Genomic DNA, 13,177 nt, shown 5'->3' on the forward strand with positions numbered 1-13,177 from the left:
GGATAAACCCAAGGAGAAACACACCAAAACACATAGTAATCAAATTGACAAAAATTAAAGACACAGAAAAATTATTGAAAGCCGCAAGGGAGAAATGACAAATAACATACAAGGGATCTCCCATAAGGTTAACAGCTGATTTCTCAGCAGAAACTCTACAAGCCAGAAGGGAGTGGCATGACATATTTAAAGTGATGAAAGGGAAGTACTTACAACCAAGATTACACTGCTCTGCAAGGATCTCATTCAGATTAGTTGGAGAAATCAAAAGCTTTACAGACAAGCAAAAGCTAAGAGAATTCAGCACCACCAAACCAGCTTTACAACAAATGCTAAAGGAATTTCTCAGTGGGAAACATAAGAGAAGAGAAGGACCTGCAAAACCACACCCAAAACAATTAAGAAAATGGTAATAGGAACGTACTTATCGATAATTACCTTAAATGCAAATAGATTAAATGCTCCAACCAAAAAACCCAGGCTCGCTGAATGGATACTAAAACAAGACCCATCTATATGCTGTCTACAAGAGACCCACTTCAGACCTAGAGACACATACAGACTGAACGTGAGGAGAAGGAAAAGGATATTCCATGCAAATTGAAATCAAAAGAAAGCTGGAGTAGCAATACTCATATCAGATAAAATAGACATTAAAATAAAGAATGTTACAACAGACAAGGAAGGACACTGCATAATGATCAAGGGATCAATCCAAGCGGAAGATAAAACGATTATAAATATATATGCACCCAATGTAGGAGCACCTCAATACATAAGGCAACTGCTAACAGCTATAAAATAGGAAATCAACAGTAACACAATAATAGTGGGGGACTTTAACACCTCACTTACACCAATGGACAGATCGTCCAAACAGAATATTAATAAGGAAACACAAGCTTTAAATGACACAATAGACCAGATAGATTTAATTGATATTTATAGGATATTCCATGTAAAAACAGCAGATTACACTCTCTTCTTCAGTGGGCATGGAATATTCTCCAGGATAGATCACATCTTAGGTCACAAATCAAGCCTCAGTAAATTTAAGAAAATTGAAATCATACCAAGCATATTTTCTGACCACAACTCTATGAGATTAGAAATCAGTTACAGAGAAAAAAACGTAAAAAACACAAACACATGGAGGCTAAACAATACGTTATTAAATAACCAAGAGATCACTGAAGAAATCAAAGAGGAAATCAAAAAATACCTAGAGACAAATGACAATGAAAACACGATGATCCAAAACCTATGGGATGCAGCAAAAGCAGTTCTAAGAGGGAAGTTTATAGCAATACAATCCTACCTCAAGAAACAACAAACATCTCAAATAAACAATCTAACCTTACACCTAAAAGAACTAGAGAAAGAAGAACAAACAAAACCCAAAGTTAGTAGAAGGAAAGAAATCATAAAGATCAGAGCAGAAACAAATGAAATAGAAAAAAAGAAAACACTAGCAAAGATCAATAAAACTAAAAACTGGTTCTTTGAGAAGATAAACAAAATTGATAAACCATTAGCCAGACTCATCAAGAAAAAGAGGGAGAGGACTCAAATCAATAAAATTAGAAATGAAAACGGAGAAGTTACAACAGACACCACAGAAATACAAAGCATCCTAAGAGACTACTACAAGCAACACTATGCCAATAAAATGGACAACCTGGAAGAAATGGACAAATTCTTAGAAAGGTATAACCTTCTAAGACGGAACCAGGAAGAAATAGAAAATAGGAACAGACCAATCACAAGTACTGAAATTGAAACTGTGATTAAAAATCTTCCAATAAACAAATATCCAGGACAAGATGGCTTCACAGGTGAATTCTATCAAACATTTGGAGAAGAGCTAACAGCCATCCTCCTCAAACTCTTCCAAAAAAATTGCAGAGGAAGGAACACTCCAAAACTCATTCTAGGAGGCCACCATGACCCTGATACCAAAACCAGACAAAGATACTACAAAAAAAGAAATAACGGACCAATATCACTGATGAATATAGATGCATAAATCCTCAACAGAATACAAGCAAACAGAATCCAACAACACATTAAAAGGATCATACACCATGATCAAGTGGGGTTTATCCCAGGGATGCAAGGATTCTTCAATATACATAAATCAATCAATGTGATACACCATATTAACAAATTGAAGAAGAAAAGCCATGTGATCATCTTAATAGATGCAGAAAAAGCTTTCGACAAAATTCAACACCCATTTATGATAAAAACTCTCCAGAAAGTGGGCAAAGAGGGAACCTACCTCAAAATAATAAAGGCCATATACAACAAAACCCCGGCAAACATTATTCTCAATGGTGGAAAACTGAAAACATTTCCTCTAAGATCTGGAACAAGACAAGGTTGTCCACTCTCACCACTATTATTCAACATAGTTTTGAAAGTCCTAGGCATGGCAATCAGAGAAGAAAAAGAAATGAAAGGAATACAAATTGGAGAAGAAGAAGTAAAACTTTCGCTGTTTGCAGATGTGATGATACTATACACAGAGAATCCTAAAGATGTCACCAGAAAACTACTAGAGCTAATCAATGAATTTGGTAAAGTTGCAGGTACAAAATTAATGCACAGAAATCTCTTGCATTCCTATACACTAATGATGCAAAATCTGAAAGAGAAATTAAGGAAACACTCCCATTTACCATTGCAACAAAAAGAATAAAATACCTAGGAATAAGCCTATCTGGGGGGACAAAAGACCTATATGCAGAAAACTATAAGGCAGTGATGAAAGAAATTAAAGATGATACAAACAGAGGGAGAGATATATCATGTTCTTGGATTGGAAGAATCAATATTGTGATAATGACTATACTACCCAAAGCAATCTACATATTCTGTGCAATCCCCATCAAATTACCAATGGCATTTTTTACAGAACTATAACAAAAAATCTTAAACTTTATATGGAGACACAAAAGACCCTGAATAGCCAAAGCGGTCTGGAGGGAAAAAACGGAGCTGGAGGAATCAGACTCCCTGACTTCAGACTATACTACAAAGCTGCAGTGATCAAGACAATATGGTACTGGCACAAAAACAGAAATATAGGTCAGTGGAACAGGATAGAAAACTCAGAGATAAACCCACACACCTGTGGTCAACTAATCTATGATATAGGAGGCAAGGATATACAATGGAGAGAAGACAGTCTCTTCAATAAGTGGTGCTGGGAAAACTGGACAGCTACATGTAAAAGAATGAAATTAGAACACTCCCTAACACCATACACAAAAATAAACTCAGAATGGATTAGAGACCTAAATGTAAGACCAGACACTATAAAACTCTTAGAGGAAAATATAGGAAGAACACTCTTTGACATAAATCACAGGAATATCTTTTTTGACCCACCTCCTAGAGAAATGGAAATAAAAACACAAAGAAACAAATGGGACCTAGTGAAACTTAAAAGCTTTTGTGCAGCAAAGGGAACTATAAACAAGATGAAAAGACAACCCTCAGGATGGAAGAAAATATTTGCAAACTAATCAGCAGACAAAAGATTAATGTCCAAAATATATAAACAGCTCATGCAGCTCAATATTAAAAAAAACAAACAACCCAATCAAAAATGGGCAGAAGACCTAAATAGACATTTCTCCAAATAAGACATACAGATAGCCAAGAAGCACATGAAAAGCTGCTCAATATCACTAATTATTAGAGAAATGCAAATCAAAACTGCAATGAGGTATCACCTCACCCCAGTTAGAATGGGCATCATCAGAAAATCTACAAACAACAAATGCTGGAGAGGGTGTGGAGAAAATGGAACCCTCTCCCACTGTTGGTAGGAATGTAAATTGATACAGCCACTATGGAAAACAGTATGGAGGTTCCTTAAAAAACTAAAAATAGAATTACCATATGACTCAGCAATCCCATTACTGGGCATATACCCAGAGAAAACCATAATTCAAAGAGACACATGCACCCCAATGTTCATCGCAGCACTATTTACAGTAGCCAGGACATGGAAGCAACCTAAGTGTCCATCGACAGACAAATGGATAAAGATGGTGTGGTACATATATACAATGGAATCTTACTTAGCCATAAAAGGATCAAAAATGGGTCATTTGTTGAGATGTGGATTGATCTAGAGACTGTCATACAGAGTGAAGTAAGTCAGAAAGAGAAAAACGAATATTGTATATCAACACATATATGTGGAACTTAGAATAATTGTACAGATGTACTAGTTTGCAGGGCAGAAATAGAGACACAGATGTAGAGAACAAACATATGGACACCAAGGGGGGAAAGTGGCGGGCACACACACACATATATGTGTGTGCGTGCAATGAATTGGGAGATTGGGATTGACATGTATACAGTAATATGTATAGAATGGATAACGAAAGAGAACCTGTTGTATAAAAAATAAATTAAAAAAAGAACAAAAATAAAGGTTGCTTGGAAACCATGACTCCATTAGTCCATGTCTTTCCCTCATGTGTGGTTTCCTAGGACCTGCTCTCAAACATTCCTATCCAGTTGTAGGAATTATCGTCAAGAGGTGCCCTCTTGTGACAGCGGCTTCGTTGTGATATTTCTAATTTCTTCTTGTCTACTACACATGGGTTTCAGAAATACTAAACCATCAGTCTGATAATAAATGTTTGTGGGTGATGAGAATATTAATGGAATAGTTCACCTATCCTAAAACTAGCTTCTCCAAAATAATTATATGCAATAGCATCATCCATCATCTAAATAGCCTTCTACTTATTAATGTATTCTTCCTTTAAACAAACACTTGAATACCTCCCGTGCACTGGGCATTGTGTTAATAGTTGAAATATGCCTATGAAATTGATTATTATTAATTTGTTTTTAAGGATTATTGAAGGGAGCAATCCAAGTTTGTATGTATACCTTTATGTACCTGTTACTCAAATGATATCTCTCTACTCTACACACTTATTCACAAATTGTACTCTTCCACAATTCATTTTTAATTGCTGTGAACTTGGAATGTTTTAAAATTTGTTTGAACATTTATACTAGGCATTTGCATATGAAGACAGTTGCTTTCAAATTATCACTCACCATTACTGAAAACTACAATTCAAGACACATTCACACAGAGAGTATTTGTGAAAGACATCTGTTTTTAGTTTCTTGAAACTGTGTTTGACGTTGCAAGTGCGGCTTCCTTAGATTTATTTGGTAGAGGCAACTTGATATAGTGAACAGAACATTGGACTGAGTGATAATTTGATTTTCAGCCATTTAGGAGTCCTCCATTGGTTTGCAAGCATCCTGAGGGAAGGGAAACTGCCTTATTAAAAGATATATATCCGCAGAACACGTATGGTGCTCATAAACATTTGCTGAATTAAATTATATTGAAGAACACTGCTATGAATTTCACTGGGTGCATCTCACTCACTGTTATAAAATCAGAGAGCTGTCCTTGATGACCAGAGATATATTATTTCATTACCTTCCTGCCCAAATGTGCTGCTAGTCTCCTAAACTCAGACCTTAAGTTAAAGTGATTCTGAAAATAATTATAAATGGTCATTCATTTGCTTCCCAAGCTAATGCATAACATATAATTATGTGTAGGGAATTTAATAAACACAATTGCATCCTATTCATGCTTGAGTTTTCAGTATTTTATTCCTTCCCATTTTATTTGCCTTGCCTATGCTCTTTCGTCAATGTTTTTGAGACATCATGAAAATAAAGACAACCAAAACTTAATTTTTTGGGTTTAGAATTAAAATTATTCTAAGACCCATTGCAGATGTAAGTCATTTCAGGCTGGGAGAACAAAGGCTTTGTTTTGCTGATTTTTATCCCCTTGATACCCTTATAACCCTTTCTTGAGATTATACAAGTTCTTTATAATAAATATTACTCAGGGAAAAGTCATCTGTTTTTGCAAATAATCTTTCTGAGCCAAATTGATTTCCTCCCCTTGTCTAACATGCTCACAAGGGTGGCCTGCTTTCAGAAACCAGACATTAAAGTACTTGAGCTCAGGTCCAAGTCAGAATTTTAAAAAAATATGAAGCAATATAACTAAAGTTTTTTTATATAGTAACAAAAGTCATTTTAAAAAATTAAAAAAACTCCAACTCAACATATTAACAAACTCTTAACTCTTCAGGTTGAATTCAACGTCAAGTTAATTGCACTTTTGAACGCATGTCTGATTATGAGACATGCAAATTAGTCTTTTGTATCATTCTGACTTTTGTACCTAGGGAGTATTCTGTTTGGGTGAAAGAATCTTCAGCTTGATTTTAATTTTTTAGAACTGTTCTGAAGCATCAGAATTGCTAGGTTTGTGTGTACACTGCTTAATATGCCGGCAGGAAACAGCATGAAATTATTGCTTAATACTCTAATGTCTTTAAATTACAGTCTTTATAAAACTGCTTCATTGATTTTTTTCATTATTTTATTAGACAGATTGGCTTACATTGAAAATGTATGATATATTAAGTGCACAGAGCTAAAATACTCAACTAGAGTTTGTACAATGATTATGAATATCCCAGTATTTAATTTAAACTGTTGTCATTATAAATAAATCATTGAAATAACCACACAATTCTTGTTTATTATTCAAATTGTTATTTTTCTGTGCACTTGCCACATTATTTATTCATTTAATAACTGGAACTTCTAAACCAATGCATGTTTTTATGAACAATCATAAAATGTAGCTTTTGTGATACACAGAGCCAAAAATGTATTTCAGGGTTACTGCCTCTCTACAGCTAGTAGATCTTAATTACTAGTTGTGTGAAACAATGTCTTCGATAGGCAAGTTTTTTTTTTTTCAAAATTACCCTATATGTATTCAGCAATTCAGACTTCTAGCCAAGTGTTCTTATAGAAAGATGTAAATTAGTTTTTATGAGCATTACAGAGGCAGAAACTGATCTACCTTTGCAGAAGTTCTCTGCCATGAATAAAGCCTCTGCGTGGGGATAGTGTGCTATGGTAATTTGTGTTTATTACACACAAATTATTCCATAGATTTTATATTCAATATTTAATTTTACTCATCGAATATGGACTAATTATCTACTAATAGCCACGCACTGTTGTGGTCACATATATAATCACATTCAAATCTCAAAACTACCCTGTGAGAAAGATGTCCTTATTTCCAACTAGGGCCATACAGTTTGTGATTAAAAGGAGCATCTGCTTTGAGGTCATATACATGTAATTTTAACCCAGTTTTTTCACTTATTTTCCACATAACTTTGGAAACGGTAGTCAACCTCATTGACTTTACCTGCAGATTCTTATGTGTAAAAGAATGAGAATGTTACTGTTCAGGATGTTAGTTGGGTAATTCTAAATAAAATGGCCTAACAAATGTAGAGCATGTAGGAGGTTTGTCACATGTAGGAGGTTATCCAGAAATGCTAGTTTCTTCTCCTGCTTCTCCCTACCCAGGGCAGAGATTCTAAATCAGATTGTGACTTGCCCCAAATCACACAACACATGAGTGATAGACCTACAGCTACAACTTTTTATTCCAAGCTCAGTGCTTTGTTCAGTGAAATCAGCTGCCTGCTTAATTTAAGATTATTTGGTCTTTTATTTCAACATTTTAAATTTAAATACCCTGTATCCCTCTATCCTTTACTGAGATGATGACAATGCCAAAGAATTTATAACTTTCAGTAGAAATGCACTTCTTAGAAAATAAAGGAAGTTTCCGTCTACCCACCTATTTGTCTATTCTATCAGTAGAAAATAGTGTTGAAATAAAATAATCCCACTCATTAATAGTACACCATGTTTCACACTATTGATATAGTAATGTCTTCAAATTGATGAGATTCTTTCATCATAGAGTTACATTCTCATTGGGATGATAATGTTTAATCAAATAATAACACAGACAAAAATGATAATCCAAAGGTGTACACGATAAGTTTCATAAGTAGAAATATAGTGAGCTATGAATATATTATTGAATACATATATATTAGGGACTGATCTGGACTGGGGATCAGGAAAGACTTCTTCTGGAAGAAAATTTTAAAGTGGCTTTGAAAGACAAGTAAGAATCACATAGACAAAATGAGTTGGGTAGCAGGGGGGAAATGAGGCAGAAGTCAAGCAGTTTTGGAGATCTGGAGGCAGGGTGAAGTGTGGTTTATTGGGGAAAAAAAATAAAAACGGAACGGAAAGAAGGCTGTCATGGTTGGAGTTGAAAGCAAGAGTGGATAGATGTGTGATGAGTATGGGGCTAGAGGGATGAGCAAGACCAGATCTCACGGAGCCTTGCAGACCCTGACAAGTAGTTTAGTCTTTATCCTAAAATTATTTAATAAGCAAAAGAGAAGGATTTTTAACCAAGGTGGTGACTTAACCAGATTTTTAATTTTTGGTTTTTTATGTTCTGGCTAATTGTGTATAGAAGAGTTCAGAAGTTGGATGTAAGAAAGCCAGTTTGGAACTTGGTAAAATGGGTGAGGCACTAAAAGTTGGTAGCTGGAATAGGTGGTGAAAGTTTTTGCTCATGAAAAGGAGTGAACAGATCTGAGAGCTTTCTAAGATGTTCTAAGGAAAATCAAAAGAGCAATGTATTTTGGTTACCTTCTTTATCTAATTAACTTCTAATTATATCTCCTGTTGGAAATCATGGTAAATTGCTCACTTGACTTAGGTACCTTAATAAACCCAGTCTTAGGATCATTGGATTGTTTTGGTTATGTATATTAGAAAAAATGTGCAAATGACTTAAATATGAATAAATGTAGGTGTATGTACATAATGATATATCATGGGAACACTGAAATATTTTTCAGAACAATAAAATGACATAGAAAAATGTGCAAGTTATACTCTTAAGTGCATAAACATTTTTTTTTTTAAAAAAGAAAGCTGCTTTAAACAACTTATAAAAAAAAGAAAACCACTCCCCCACATTTTAGCCCACCTCTCAACACACACACACGTATACTGAAGGAAAAGAAAACTAGAAGCGTATACCAACAATATATTGGTAGTTTACTGGTGAGTGGTGGGATATAGATTTTTGCATTGTGATTTTTCCCTTGTCCATATTTTCCACATTTTAGACATTGAATATATATTAACTTTCAAAAGTGAGTAAATATATAATATAATGAGTTATGTGTTAATTGTTCAGAAGCCTGTACAGCTAAGACAAGAATAAAGAACATTTGGACTCTCACTATATATATCATGTTGGCCCAACAGGTATCTTTAAATAATACAGACTAATATCCCATCCCTCTTTAGGCAGCTAGGAGTTGATTAGATTATTTTTTCCAAGCATCAAATATTTGATCATAAAAATCAGTTGGTTATTTCAGGGTGCTCATGAATAGATACATTTTTCACAGAGCCCAAAAAAGTAGATCTGAAATGAAATCTGAACATCAAAGTTTTTCTTGCTCAGTTAATTATTGATATGACACTAGGTGATAGTGGTACCTACAACTTATTTGGAAGACATTTTAAAACACTAAATGTAACTGAATGAGGATATACAGTTGTTTCCTATAAAATTAGATATATAATTATTGGACAATTTTCAGGCAGCATTAGCTTATGCTTTGGATCACCTACATTTTTGCGGTTGAAAATACAAGTCTATCAATGCCTAAAATCATGCCATTCATCTTCATTATTGTCAGCATCGTTCCATTATTTTGATGCATGAAGGTGCCATGCCCCTGGCTAGTGTGGGAACCTCCATGCATGAATATCAGATCCCAGAGCTTCAATTCTCATTGCATAATAGCATTCTTACCCTTGAACTTATTTAATATCCATTTTACCAGGCTGAAAAGGAAGGTATAAGAAGCCACTTTTCCAGCCATTCCGAACACCCCTAAATACATAAGCTCTAAATAAGTAAAGTAACAATAATTTTTTATGCATGTACTGTACAGTTTTTTATACTTTTCAAAGTATTTCTTCACTCACTAATTAAACCTAATTTTTAAAGCATACATGCTGTAAAAATCACCATGTTTAACACTGGGGATGCAATGTGGAATCATGCTTTCTAAAGCGTTTCTCAATTGATGTCAGTGGGAGAGAGGGGAAAATCATTATTTACCCTGATTTTACAGATGAAGAAGCAGAGATCTAGAGGACTTTTCTGACCTGCCCAAGGACACACATAAAAATAATTTATCCTTTACATAAATTGCAGCAAGATCTTTTCTGACCCACCTCCTAGAGTAATGAAAATAAAAACAAAAATAAACAAATGGGGACTAATTAAACTTAAAAGCTTTTGTACAGCAAAGGAAACCATAAACAAAACAAAAAGACAACCCTCAGAATGGTAGAAAATATTTACAAATGAAGCAACTGACAAGGGGTTAATCTCCAAAATATACAAACAGCTCATGCAGCTCAATATCAAAAAAAAAAACAAACAAACAACCCAATCAAAAAATGGGTAGAAGACCTAAATAGACATTTCTCCAAAAAAGACATACAGATGACTAACAAACACATGAAAAGATGTTCAACATCACTAATTATTAGAGAAATGCAAATCAAAACTACAATGAGGTATCACCTCACACCGGTCAGAATGGCCATCATCAAAAAATCTACAAACAATAAATACTGGAGAGGATGTGAAGAAAAGGGAACCCTCCTACACTGTTGGTGGGAATGTAAATTGGTACAGCCTCTATGGAGTACAGTACGGAGGTTCCTTAAAAAACTAAAAATAGAACTACCATATGACCCAGCAATCCCACTCCTGGGCATATACCCGGAGAAAACCATAATTCAAAAAGATACATGCACCCCAATGTTCATTGCAGCACTATTTACAATAGCCAAGACATGGAAGCAACCTAAATGCCCATTGACAGAAGAATGGATAAAGAAGTTGTGGTCCATATATACAATGGAATATTACTCAGCCATAAAAAGGAATGACGTAGTGCCATTTGCAGAGATGTGGATGGACCTAAAGACTGTTGTGCAGAGTGAAGTAAGTCAGAAAGAGGAAAAGAAATATCATATAACATTGCTTATATGTGGAATCTAGAAAAATGGTACAGATTAACTTATTCGCAAAGCAGAAATAGAGACACAGATGTAGAGAACAAACTTAATGGAGACCAAAGATGGAAGGGGGGGTGGGATGAATTGGGAGGTTGGGATTGACATATATACACTACTATGTATAAAATAGATAACTAATGAAAACCTACTGTATAGCACTAGGAACTCTACTCATTGCTCTGTGATGACCTAAATGGGAAGGAAATCTAAAAAAGAGGGACTGTATGTATACATATAACTGATTCACTTTGCTGTAGCAGAAACTAACACAACATCATAAAGCAACTATATTCCAATAAAAATTAATTTAAAAAATAAAATAATAAAAAGCAAAAACAAAGGTCTCCTGATTCTTCATGTTCTATGTCCTTTCTTCCAGTGGTCCCCAACCTTTTTGGCACCAGGGACCAGTTCCATGGAAGACAATTTTTCCATGGACCGGGGCAGGGGGCGGGATGGTTCAGGCAGTAATGCGAGTGATGGGGAGCGGCAGATGAAGCAGATGAAGCTTCACTCGCTCACCCTCTGCTCACCTTCTGCTGTGCGACCCAATTCCGGTATCGGTCCATAGCCCAGGGGTTGAGGACCCCTGCTCTCCTCCATCTCACATCTTAACCACATATTGATTTAATGTATTACAATCCATTAGCACTGTATAACCTTGCTCATCACAGAAGAGTAAAAACACAAAATGGGACATTAGAATTCAGGAGGAATGGAGTACTATTCTATTATAAAACTCTCCTTCTTTACTTGATGGTCACAGAAAACAACCTCTATTTTTTTAGGACAATGAAGAAGAATCATAGTGGTAATTAGGCAAAATACAAAGATTTCAAAGTATGAATTCAGTAGATGATGTAGTAGCAGTGCCTCAAAGCGTTTAGGATATGTGATGTTGGGGGAAGAAGGTGAGAAAGTGAAAGCCTCTCTGTTACTGAATTTATTACATGGTTTCAGAGAAATTGATTCTTATTTCTGTGTCCACTTAGTCCATTATAGATTGTATACTTATCACCCCCTACCCCATATCTAACACAGCCCTGGCTTTTTGTCAGGGATGTACAAATGTCTGATGAATTCAAGCAAGAAGAAGAACAAATGAGGGAGAATGGATGAAGGGAAGAAAAACGATGATTCAAATAATGTTTTGTTGGCTTGGGAGATGAATGGAGACTAGAAAGTCCTCAAATACCCACCAAAGCGTTTTCTTGGTGATCTGAGTACACTCCTTCAGCATCTAACATTTATCATGCTGTCTGTCCCAGCTGCTGGAAACAGTAGGGGGCATTTCTTGCTGCCCAATGATTCCCCCAAAGAAAGGAGCACACCTACAACAGCACTGGAGTGTGGAAGATCTGGCACTAACTTTAAGTAGTGATAAAAGTGGATAATCCGCTTCTTAGGGAACATGAAGTGATAAGAAAAGAAATTGTTTTATTGAATTTGAAAACCTACCATTGAATTGAAAATATATCTCAAACAGAAAAAAAAAGCCAAAATCCATATACAGGATTGGTACTAGAGATGTTAAAGGGTCTTCTTTTGGAAAACGACCAATTCAGAATTTGGCCCAGCCCAGCCCTTTGTGCTCTAGATATTTGTGATTCAGCTATTTCTTCCTTGGGAGTCCTAGATTTCCCATTTATCATTCATTCATTATGCTTGTATATAAAACATGCACTTGGTGAAGATTACTAAATCGATTATTTGTTTTAACATCTCTTTCTCTCTCTCTCATGAATTATTGAAACGATCCATGTAAAATATTAGACCAGGGCTTTTAAACAAGTTCTTAATACTTTCAGTTCATTCAACATATATTCAATAAAAGAATATTACATTGTTTGGGATGCTGAAAATAAAAAGACAATTGCAGTAAGTTCTCTAGCATTGAGGAAGAGACTCTGGCTCTACTTGAATTCCAAACATCTTTCCAGATACAAATTTTTATGGTTCTATGTAGTTTTAAGAGTATGGAAAAATGTTAAGCATATCTTTTAGAGCTTGCAATGAATTTGTTTCCAGGTAAGAAAATCAGTGTCAAATCAATTTGGCAGTAAGATTAATCATTGAGAACTGATACTTG

Source organism: Globicephala melas, chromosome 19, assembly GCF_963455315.2.
Source record: "Globicephala melas chromosome 19, mGloMel1.2, whole genome shotgun sequence".
Lineage (NCBI taxonomy): Eukaryota > Metazoa > Chordata > Mammalia > Artiodactyla > Delphinidae > Globicephala > Globicephala melas.